This window comes from Odocoileus virginianus, chromosome 28 (genome assembly GCF_023699985.2).
Source record: "Odocoileus virginianus isolate 20LAN1187 ecotype Illinois chromosome 28, Ovbor_1.2, whole genome shotgun sequence".
NCBI lineage: Eukaryota > Metazoa > Chordata > Mammalia > Artiodactyla > Cervidae > Odocoileus > Odocoileus virginianus.
The window spans coordinates 20674884-20685575 of record NC_069701.1 but is presented as its reverse complement, the minus strand read 5'-3'; the positions used below and the strand labels follow the sequence as shown (position 1 = coordinate 20685575).

General features: G+C 37.1%; 1 non-coding gene across 1 annotated transcript; it reads left to right on the top strand.

Moving 5' to 3' along the window:
• The first annotated feature begins 950 nt into the window (after nucleotides 1-950).
• TRNAY-AUA (transfer RNA tyrosine (anticodon AUA)) lies at nucleotides 951-1022 on the top strand. The gene has a single exon. It is a non-coding gene; the product is annotated as a tRNA-Tyr (tRNA).
• The last annotated feature ends 9670 nt before the right edge of the window (nucleotides 1023-10692 follow it).

Genomic DNA, 10692 nt, shown 5'->3' with positions numbered 1-10692 from the left:
AATAAAACCAGAATTAGAGTACATTTTCTTCGGCTCAAACACAAGATGTTAGCCTATGAGATTTGCTGAGTGCAAATTCCAGACTGAGTCAGCAAAGCAGTAACGATGGAAAGAGAAAAAACCCTGGGTGTCGGGACAGGGACTCTATCTAAATACGAGTAGGAACAAGGAATACAGTTTGGAAAAGAAGAGTGACTTTTTAAAGCCATAAAGTCTTTCTATATAAATTAAAAAGATGAAGGTTCTGGTTGAACTGAGAGCCATAGTCTGGGAAAGATAAGCTCTGCCTTCTCAGCTTCCACTACAACTCTTACAGAAGAACTTTAATTGTTTCCACAGAAACCTAGGACTGCAAGGAACAGTTTGAAATCCATAGACATGGATACTGAAGGCCACCTCAGAGTCTGGAAGTTGCATAAAATCAACAACTCCAGTGAGGCAGAAGTGGCAAGAATTTGAGAGTCTGATAGGCACCGTTTTTAAATCTAGTTCTCAATCTCTGTGACCTTGGGAAACAAAATACTCCTGGGTTGCAGGCTTCTGCACTTGTACTTGTGGTGAAGGGTCTGGGAGGTCACTCTTACGTCTTTGACATAAGATGAGGCCCCCACTAAATTTCTCCCAATGGCCTTTCTCAATTTTATTACTTTCTACTTCGTAATACTTGGGGTTAATATTCAGCTGGTTCAACCCAGCAGAGCTGCCTAGTTGTTTAAGACTGATGGAGATATACCTGTGTCTCTGATTTTAAATATTTTGAATATCATTCTCTCCAACACTGGACTAATGACTGCCATAAACTGGGGCATATGTTATGTCAGGCATTGTACTAATACAATATACACAAGAATTCATGCTATCCTCAACTTCACCCTCTGGTGGAAGCAGATTATCACCATTTTATAAATGAGGAAACTCTAATTAGGTACTTCCTCAAAGTCTTAAAGACTTCCCTGGTGGCTCAGATGGTAAAGTGTCTGCCTATAATGCAGGAGACCCAGGTTCGATCCCTGGGTTGGGAAGATCCTCTGGAGAAGGAAATGACAACCCACTCCAGTACTCTTGCCTGGAAAATGCCATGGATAGAGGAGCCTGGAGAGCTATAGTCCATGGGGTCACAAAAAGTTGGACACAACTGAGCGATTTCACTTTCACTTTCAAAGTCTTAAACTAAGAAGTAACGGTGCTAGATTGAGACCCAAGTCTCTTATACTACAAGTTCTTTGATGTTTTCACTAAATCATGCTCTCTGTCTTAGCACAGATAGTCCAAAAGGAGAAAGTCCTAAAACAAAATAATGTGACTGATTATATAGGATGCAGGAAAAAATGGCTGCCAAATATATTCACTAATGGCTGAATATCATTAGAGTTTTAAGCTGGAATTCAAGAGAACTGGGAAAAATAAACAAAAACTTATTGTACAAATATGGCAAGATTTTTTTTTCTGGTGTTAATTCAAATAGGCTTAAAATATAAACAGTGTCAATCCCTTAACTAGAGCAGTAAGGAAAAAATCTTAGTAATTTATTGATTTAACTACTTTTTGCATCATTAAGTTAGATGAAGATATAGACCTTATCTGAAATGGCAAGGGAGTCCAAGAAAGATCTATTAATAGTTTTAAATATTGGCTTAGTGACTAGGATATAATTATATTTTGTGTCTGTGCATTCACAGAGCATTAATTTTATGGTTAGTAGCTTATCTGCCTTTGAGCTAAAGAAGCTTTATATTTTTAATTGTGTGTCTAAATAACATGTTATGGTGAAATGATCTCCCATTAAAATGTCTGCAAGTTATTTTCTTTCTCCTGATGGCCAAAGATAAGGATGAGCATGATCTAGAGCAAAGAGGAACATTTACTATTACGGACTTTCTGCTTAGCTAAAGGAAGAGATGATCTTTAGTTTTCTGTTTGCTTATTTGTTTTCGATTGAAAGGAATGCAGATGCCCTTATATGGGGTTTTTAGAAGAAACTCAGTTCATGGCTGCCTTCTCTGAATCCTCCACATTTAACTGAGCATCTTAAAGGACTAAAGCTATTTTGGTTTGGAGATATGAGATAATCTGTTTCCATTCAATTGAGTCTCTGATTTTGTGGTTACAAATGAGAAAACCCGAGCATCATTTTACATAGACAGTAGAATCATCGTGTTTGCTCAAAGCTGGAGAAGGAAATGGCAACCCACTCCAGTACTCTTGCCTAAAAAATCCCATGGACATAGGAGCCTGGTGGGTTATAGTCATTGTGGTCTCAAAAAGTCGTACATGACTGAACAACTAAACATCAACAGTTTGGGCAAATGCACTGAGTTTAGTAAACTGGATTAAAGTTCTTTATAATTGACAAAAATCCTATTAAATCAGTAATCTCGAATATTACTAGTTTCCCACAACCCTCAGCCTTGCAGAATTATATGAAAGCTTTCCTCTCAACTGAAATCCTACTTCCAAACACATGAAAGCATCCCTGGATTTTTAAGGTCTCAAAGATGGCAGCAGAAGTAATCCTCTTAGTTCTCACATGGACTTAATTCCTCTTGCTTATCCAGTTTTCTTCATGCCCTACATCTAGATTCTTTTTGTGCTCTTACAGCATTCAAAAAGAAAAGGAAAAGCAAATCCTCTTTGGAAAAATGTTTGAGTTCCTAAATTATGGCAGAGATAAACACTTGTAAGGTTATCATACACAATAGCAAGACATCCTAGGAACTAGAGTTCAAAGAGCTTTCTCACCCCACTCATTAAGCAATTCAGAGGGATCCTGCTACATAATTTGCAATGAAAAGAATGCCTTCATGAGTTAGCATGTTTCAAAATAGACTCAGGCAAAATCTGCAAGCCACGTGGCCTTGTTTATCCAAGATGACAGGAATGGCTTTTCTATATCTGACTACCTCTAGTTATTTTTTCTCAGCCCTGTTCTGTTCAGACAACTAACTACCATAGGGAAATGTTAGCAAAGTTAGCTTCCCAAATAAGAGAATTCTAGTGATGACCTTTATTTTTTATGCTGATTGAGTTTTCATGTGTATAATTTAAAAAATCTGGAATGCTTTTAATGAATCCATATTCCTAAGCAAATTAAAATTGGCATTCCCATAATAAGAGGTCTCTATGGGGGAAATTCTGCTTGCCACAGAAGTAGCTGATGTTCATGATGATGACTTAGAGACTTTCAAAAGATTCTCAAGTGCCATCTGAGTCAGCAAAAAGATTACAGTATCAAACTACCCATTATCAAAATTTTAATCTATTATCTCTTTATACTATATAATTATGCTTTATTAATTTTTGTATGCAATTTACTATGAAATTCCTGTCCATAATCATTTCACACAACAGCAAGTATACTGAATTGAATTTTGGCTATGTACGATACAGTCTGTATAGTCAAGGGGAACTAATACTTCTTCAAATTTTACTATTAGTATATTTGAAAACACAAGTAATTTTTTAAAATAAACACTGTCATTTAGAATAGTTTTAAATTTACAGAAAAGTTGTGAAGATGTTGTGGGGAATTCCCAAATACTACACATCCAGTTTCCTCTATTATTAACATCTTTCATTAGCATGGTGCCTTAATAGCAGTTAATAAACCAACATTAATACATAATTATTATATAAAGTCCATGGTTTACAGTAGAGTTCATCTGTTATACAGTTCTATGGGTTTTGATAAATATAGTATCATCATTATTAAGTATATCACCATCATTAAGTATAATGTCATCATTATTCTATCATAAGAATAGTTTTAGCATCCTAAAAATCCCTTGTTCTCCACATTTCACCCTTCCTTCCCTCCCTCCAACCCCCTGGTAATCACTGGTCTTTTATTCTCTTTTATAGTTTTGCCTTTTCCAGAATATCACACAGTAAAAATCATGTAGTATGTAGACTTTTCAGATTGGCTTAGCAATACACAGTTAAGTTTCCTTCATGTCTTCTTGTGGGTTGTATTGACATATTTTCCATTGTATGTATGTATCACAGTTTATCCATTCACCTATTGAAAAGAATCTTGGTTGCTTCCAAAATTTTGCAACTTTGTATAAAACTGTCTGAGAAATTTTTGTGAGTATCTACAAAATAATTTGCTGGGATTTTGATCAAGATTGCGTTGAGTCTATAGTACAAATTCAGAAGAACTGACATCTTAACAATATCAAATCTTCTCATCCATGTACATGGAATGTCTTTCCATTTAGTTAGATCTTTGATTTCTGTATCAGAGTTTTATAGTTTTCTTCATATACAACTTGGTTATATTTTGCCAGATTTATACCTAAGTATTTCATGGAGGGGATAGTATAAATGATGTTGCGATTTTAATTTTAAATTTCAATTGTTCATTACTGGTATATAGGAAAGAAATTGATTTTTATATATTAACCTTGTATCCTGAAACCTTGCTCTAACTGCTTATTAACTCCAGGTTGCTGATTCTTTAGGATATTTGACATAATCATCTCACCTGCAAAACAGAAAGAGTTTTATTTCTTTCGTCCCAATTGGTATATCCTTTACTTCTTTTTCTTGTCTTATTATGTCAGCTAGGACTTCCAGTATGATGCTGAATAGAATAAAAGTGATGAGACAGGACATCTTTTCCTTTTCCTTTGGGGAAGCTTCATATTTGTCACAGTGATTATATTATTAGCTACAGGTTTGTTGTAGAAGTTCTTTATTAAGTTGAGGAAGTTACTATCTCTGGTTTGCTGTTTTTAAATTACAAATGGGTATTAAAGTTTATTAAATGCTTTTTCTGCATCTGTTAATATGATCAAATGATTTTTCTTCTTTAGCCTGTTGATTTAACTGATTATACTTATTGTCTTTCAAATGTTGCACCAGCAACATAAACTTGGGAGAATTTCCCTAAGTTGTGGTGCATAATTAACATCGTACATTATTAGACTCAGTTTGTTAGGCTCAGTAATATTTTGTTGAGGATTTTTGCATCTATGTTCATGATAGATATGTTCACTGGATATGAAATTCTACTTTGGATGTGTTTTCTTTTTTTCTCAGTATTTTAAATATTTCACTGTATTCTCTACTTACTTTGACACAGTTTTTAATCAGAAATCCACTATAATCATGGCAAGGACAAAGAGAAGAAGAGGAGGAAAAAAAAAAAAAAACTTGTCTGATTAAAAGATAAGGGAGACACTACACATGCACAGAAAGACTCCTTGGAGTCAAAAGTCAGAGGATAATTCCAGGTCATAATGAATCTTACTCCTCCCAGAAGCCTTCACTTTGAGATCAATCTTGGCTAAGGTGTGTGGGTGCACCCCAGGGGAGGGTCCTGAAACAAATTAAGCACAGGGGAACAAAGCAAGGTGAATGGCCTAAGGGAAGACAAGGACCCAGAGAACTGCCACCTTATAAATGATTTAAACTTCCCAAAAGCATGCCTCTCTCTCAGAGCTCGCCCATGAGCCTTTATGACTATCATTTTCGTTTCAATAACTTTTTACTTTACTCTTTGAAAAAAAAAAAGTCCTCTATAATTCTTATTATTGTTCCTTTATAGGTAAGGTTCTTTCTCATCTGTTTTTTCTAAATTTCCTTCTTTTCTTTGGTTTTCTGCAGTTTGAATAGGCTATACATAGGGTTATGCGTGTGCATACATGTGTATGTGTGTATGTGTGTGTGTGTGTGTGTGCGTGTACTGGTGTTGTTATATATCTTACTTGGTGTTATCTGAATTCCGGAATCTGTCATTAATTTTTTGCAGTTCTCATTCATTATTACTCTAAACATTCTTCTGCTCCTTTTTCTTCTTCTGGTATTTTAGTTATATGTATACTACACCTCCAGTTCTAACTGTTAGAACTGGACATGGAATAACAGACTGGTTCCAAATTGGAAAAGGAGTACATCAAGGCTGTATATTGTCACCCTGCTTATTTAACTTATATGCAGAGTACATCATGAGAAACACTGGGCTGGAAGAAGCACAAGCTGGAATCAAGATTGCCGGGAGAAATGTCAGTAACCTCAGATATGCAGATGATACCACCCTTATGGCAGAAAGTGAAGAGGAACCAAAGAGCCTCTTGATGAAAGTGAAAGAGCAGAGTGAAAAAGTTGGCTTAAAGCTCAACATTCAGAAAACTAAGATGATGGCATCTGGTCCCATCACTCCATGGGAAATAGATGGGGAAACAGTGGAAACAGTGCCAGACTTTATTTTCTGGGCTCCAAAATCACTGCAGATGGTGATTGCAGCCATGAAATTAAAAGACACTTGCTCCTTGAAGGAAAGTTATGACCAACCTCGACAGCATATTAAAAAGCAGAGACATTACTTTGTCAACAAAGGTCCAACTAGTCAAGGCTATGGTTTTTCCAGTGGTCATGTATGGATGTGAGAGTTGGATTGTGAAGAAAGTTGAGCACCAAAGAATTGATGCTTTTGAACTGTGGTGTTGGAGAAGACTCTTGAGAGTCCCTTGGACTGCAAGGAGATCCAACCAGTCCATCCTAAAGATCAGTCCTGGTGTTCATTGGAAGGACTGATGCTGAAGCTGAAACTCCAGTACCTTGACCACCTGATGCGAAGAGCTGACTCATTGGAAAAGACCCTGATGCTGGGAGGGATTGGGGGCAGGAGGAAAAGGGGACGACAAAGGATGAGATGGCTGGATGGCATCACTGACTCAATGGACATGAGTTTGGGTGAACTCCGGGAATTGGTGATGGACAGGGAGGCCTGGCATGCTGCAATTCATGGGGTCGCAAAGAGTTGGACACGACTGAGCAACTGAACTGAACTGATACTACACCTCTTGATAATTACTTCACAGTTCTTAGATTTTCTGCTTTTTCTTTTCTCTTTATATTTCTATTTGGGAAGTTTCCACCTCTAGCTCAATGATTTTTTCTTAGGCTGTCCTCAGCCTACCAAAGAGTTCATGAAAGGCATTCTTTATTTCTGTAACAGTGTTTTTGATTTCTACCTTTCCTATTGATTTTTCTTTTTTTTTTTCCATTTATTTTTATTAGTTGGAGGCTAATTACTTTACATCATTGCAGTGGTTTTTGTCATACATTGAAATGAATTAGCCATGGATTTACATGTATTCCCCATCCCGGTCCCCCCTCCCACTTCCCTCTCCACCCGATCCCTCTGGGTCTTCCCAGTGCACCAGGCCCGAGCACTTGTCTCATGCACCCAACCTGGGCTGGTGATCTGTTTCACCCTAGATAATATACATGTTTTGATGCTGTTCTCTTGAAACATCCCACCCTCGCCTTCTCCCAGAGTCCACAAGTCTGTTCTATACATCTGAGTCTCTTTTTCTGTTTTGCATATAGGGTTATCGTTACCATCTTTCTAAAGTCCATATATATGTGTTAGTATACTGTAATGGTCTTTATCTTTCTGGCTTACTTCACTCTGTATAATGGGCTCCAGTTTCATCCATCTCATTAGAACTGATTCAAATGAATTCTTTTTAATGGCTGAGTAATATTCCATGGTGTATATGTACCACAGCTTCCTCATCCATTCATCTGCTGATGGGCATCTAGGTTGCTTCCATGTCCTGGCTATTATAAACAGTGCTGCGATGAACATTGGGGTGCACGAGTCTCTTTCAGATCTGGTTTCCTTGGTGTGTATGCCCAGAAGTGGGATTGCTGGGTCATACGGCAGTTCTATTTCCAGCTTTTTAAGAAATCTCCACACTGTTTTCCATAGTGGCTGTACTAATTTGCATTCCCACCAACAGTGTAAGAGGGTTCCCTTTTCTCCACACCCTCTTCAGCATTTATTGCTTGTAGACTTTTGGATAGCAGCCATCCTGACTGGCGTGTAATGGTACCTCATTGTGGTTTTGATCTGCATTTCTCTGATAATGAGTGATGTTGAGCATCTTTTCATGTGTTTTTGTGCCATCTGTATGTCTTCCTTGGAGAAATGTCTTTTTAGTTCTTTGGCCCATTTTTTGATTGGGTCATTTATTTTTCTGAAGTTGAGCTGGAGGAGTTGCTTGTATATTTTTGAGATTAATCCTTTGTCTGTTGCTTCATTTGCTATTAGATTTTCTATCTCTCTGCTTATATTACTCATCTATTCTTACCTATTGCCTACTTTTTTCACAAGATCTCTTGCCACATTAACTACAGTTACTTGAAAGTTCCTGTCTGTTAATTCCAACATCTGTATCACATCTGAGTTTGGTCCCGCTGACTGCTCGGTCTGTTCAGTCTTGTTTCTCCTCTCCCTTTCCCTCCCCTTTCCTCCTCTCTCTCCCTTCTTTCTCTTTTTCTTTGTCATGCCTTGTGATTTTTTTGTGAAAAAGCAGGCATATTATATTGGGTAATAGGAATTGAGGTTAAATATATTTTCAGTGTGATTTAGTTAGCCTAAATAGATGTTGGGCTGTGATTAATGTTTCCTGTATCTATAGACGCCAGAAGCTTCAGTCTTCTAGTACCTTTTTTCTTTTCTCTCTTTCCTCCTAACTTTGGGCTTCCCTAAGTATTTCTCTTCAGAGACATGCCTTTCTGCTGAAACCCACTGTAATTTTGCTGAAGACTTTTTGGCATGGTACTAAAATGTGGCAGAAAGAGAACTTCCTATAACCTTGAAATTAAAACTCAGTTTCTTAGAGGGCCTGTATCTTGGCAACACAAGCTTCACAAATATTTCTCTAGTGATTTAGCTTTTATTCCCCTCTTCTCCTCACTCTTTTCCCTGGATATTGTATTACTAATCTATTTTTGTGAAGCCTTGACCATTATTGAAAATATATCAATATTTTTCCTTCTCTGAGCTGAAATAAGAAGGCTGGAGGGGAGTTGGTTTAAGAGGAATTTCTTTCTCTCACTGAGATAAGGCTTCAACATAGTCCTTTCTGCTCAAGAGTGGGTCTTTGCTATGGAAAAAGCTCTGGATATATTTCACAATGTTTTAAGAGCTATATTTTATATCTTCTCTTGCCCTTGACACTTGCGGATCCCCAATTCAGAATCTTTTTTTGCTTTCTTAGATCTCCCTGACAGAAGCCTAATGCTGGTCATGAAATTGTAGAGGCTTCCAAGGCCATAGCCAGGAGATTCTTACTTTCAAATTAAGTCCACACTCAACCTACAGCAACTGATCAAAAGTAGTATTTCAATGTTCCTCCCAGTTTATGGCCCCAGTGGATTCTGTTTCAGCTAAGCAGATCTCCGCTGTGTCTCTCTGGTTATCTCTCCAGATTTGGGGGTAGAGGTTTATCTAACAATCTCAGTTCTCTGACAGATTCAAAAGAATCAACTGTCTTTCAGTTTGCCTAACTTTGTCTTGTTGCAATAGCTTGGGGTGATGAATTCCAAGCTCTTTATATATTGGAATATATTGGAACTAAAACTGAACAACAGTTTTTTTTTTCTTTTTTTAAAGACATATTTCATTTAAAATGTACATTAGTACTAAGGTATAGGGAAGTTATTTGACAGACACTATCCAATTAGTAAGACAGAAAAGGAACCACAGTTTAAATTCAGATCATCTGAACCCCAGACCGTCTTTCATGTTATTTATTACCACATGATGCTTTTGCACATTCTGTGTGCTGCTCCTTAGAATTACCAAGAGTAGCAGAGGGAGCAGGAAGAGCTGGTGTAAATTCAGTGGTTTAAAGAGCCATCTGAGATCTGCAATTATTTTCAAGCTGAAAAATAATTTGATTCAGTAACTACTATTCAAGGAAAGGTCAAATCATTTCCTATATACTTACTGATGGATATTACAGTTCAATAGCTTTCATGTAGTGAGTTTGTAATGTGGTCATTGACCTCGCACATTGGCACCTGAATTATAAAGAAGTAAATTTACTCTATAACTGAAAACTCACAAACATTGCAATAGGTCAACACCATATATCGCACATTCATTCAAAGGCCAATAAAAGCAAATACTGTAGCATTTGAGGGCTAGAGAAAGAGAGTGAAATAGCAATCAAAATGAAATATTGATTCTTCAGGTAATATTTTAAAACATTTAGTTAGTTCCCATGTACACAAAAACATATGCTCCTATTATTATTTATAATCATCAGTTTTAAAGATTTTTATCTGTACTATTATTAATCTCACAATATATGCAAAACTGATATTATCATCCATACTCTGCAAATAAGGAGAGTAGAGAGGTTAAGCAATTTACCTGGGTCATAGATTTTAAGTATTTGAGCCCCAAGAATTGACCCCAGATTCTTTGTTAACAAAGTCCATTTTCTTTCTACTGAAGAAAGCTACAGAGAAATTGATTTTCATGTGTCTTATGTGGGAGAAGTACAGAAGGGGAGTTTAGTGGAGAGGGAAGAAGGTGGCCAGCACTGATAAAGTGATGATCTATATGCCTTACAAGTCCTTCCATTGGCACACTTCAGCTAAATTTTCTCTGAGGGTATTGTGTACGCAATGACAAAAGTGAGCTCCTGGTTTTGGTAAGAATAAATGCACAGGGCCCCTGCAACAGAAGCTAGGCTACTATTCACTTTTTTTTTTTTTCCATTTATTTTTATTAGTTGGAGGCTAATTACTTTACATCATTACAGTAGTTTTTGTCATACATTGAAATGAATTAGCCATGGATTTACATGTATTCCCCATCCCAGTCCCCCCTCCCACCTCCCTCTCCACCCGATCCCTCTGGGTCTTCCCAGTGCACCAGGCCCGAGC